Genomic DNA, 1,948 nt, shown 5'->3' with positions numbered 1-1,948 from the left:
TCTATCAATCTATCTATCTATCTATCTATCTATCTATGATCTGTCTGTCTATCTGTCTATCAATCTGTCATCTAGCTATCATCTTACTGTCTGTCTGTCTATCAATCTATCTGTCTATCATCTGTCTATCTTTCTTTCTGTCTATAAATCTATCATCTATCTATCATCTGTCTATCTATCTATCTCTTTCTATTTATTGAGTGAACCAGAGGCAACACCCTAATACCCTGTGCACTCAGATACTCATCATCATTATAATGTGCGGTCACATACACTAGCTACTAGGCCTGTCAAAAATAATCGTTTTGACGATGCATCGCGATGCGGCATGAAACGATTCTGCATCGATGCGCTGAGACGCGATAATCGATTAACGTTACCCACGTGAACAGCCTCCAGGACAAGTAACAGAAAGTGCGTGAAAGTGCGCGGTACATCGTTTTGACGTCACTGACGTCACGTCACCCAATAAAGCAACATGGGCGCTCCATGGGCGGTCTCTGGAAGTGCCGAAGTTACGCAGTAGGAGCAAAGCAGGAGTGTGTTGCCTGAGATTGATGATGGTGAATGTGATGACGATTCCGACTCCGAGTATACACGGCGGTATACAGCTACACGGCGGGCTCATTTTTATTTTGTGGGAGACAGAGGAGGAGACCTATGGTGAGAATTAGACTAACTAACTGCTTAGTTACCAAAAGGTCGTACATTTTGCCAATGCCATGCCATAATTGCCATTGCCATGCCTATTGCCTTGCCTCAACTGCCTACTTGCCATAGGTAAACTAATTATTAACTTACTTAAAGAGCAAATCAATAAGGGGTACACATTTATTACACAATAAGGGGTACAATTAAATACTTGCCTTATTTACTTAACGTAGTATGTACTACTACTACTGCTGCTGAGCTGACTGAGGCTCAGGCTGCTGCATAATTAATTGCTGCATTATTGAATAATATTGCATTATAAATAAATATAGTATACTATTATTGTCTAATGTCTCTATTAGTCTAATCTGTATCTATCTATATCTACATGTTTTTCACATGGATGGATGGCCTGGTCTGAAGTTCTAATATTTTAATAATATACACTTTTTATATATATAATAGTATTTATTATTTTAATATAATACATTTTATATATGCAATTTAATATGCAATGCAATTGCATGCATGTGCTGACTCTGAGTGCTCTCTTAAAAGATGCCAATCCGAAGAACCCAATCCTTGTTTTTATTTTATAAGTTAACAAAACTTAACAAGGCTAAAATATGCATTTTTTAAACATACTAAACTAAAGGCCATAAACCATTTTGTGATTCAAGAAAGTGCATGCAATTTTAAACAACTTTCCCTATTATATAATTTGCTTATCCTTTGTTGAAATGCATAGCCTCCTCCTTGTGCACTAAGTATTATATAGTAAGTAATGTGTGTGCTGTGCAATGCATTGCTAATATGTCATCAACAAACGATATCTGAGAAGTATGAAGCAAATTAAATAATAGAAGTTAGTTATGATGTTTATTTAAAATTGTATTCTCTATCTGAATCATGAAAGTAAATGTTTGGGTTTCATTGCACCTTTAAGTGTGTAATATATTACAGTAACTTATAGTGTCAGTGAGTGATGTCCCCTGCAATGCAATTTGTTTTAAAATTTATGTTCGCAAAATGTATGGCATTGGCAAAGTAGTTGAAGTTACTAGTACTTGTTAATTTTACATTTGTGGCTTGACATTTTGACAACTGGAACTTAGTGTTTTTTCTTTTTTTTTTAACACTGACAGAGTTCGACGTTGACAACAACATCATCCGTCACATATGTACATGTCATGCTAAAATGACAGCGGGAGACAAAAAAGATAGAGAGATAAAAAATGCACCTAGCATTTTAAAAGCAAGCATCTGGGCACATTTTGGAGTTTATGAACATACTGGA

The sequence above is a fragment of the Bombina bombina genome, chromosome 4 (genome assembly GCF_027579735.1).
Source record: "Bombina bombina isolate aBomBom1 chromosome 4, aBomBom1.pri, whole genome shotgun sequence".
NCBI lineage: Eukaryota > Metazoa > Chordata > Amphibia > Anura > Bombinatoridae > Bombina > Bombina bombina.
Note: the sequence above shows the minus strand (reverse complement) of the source record.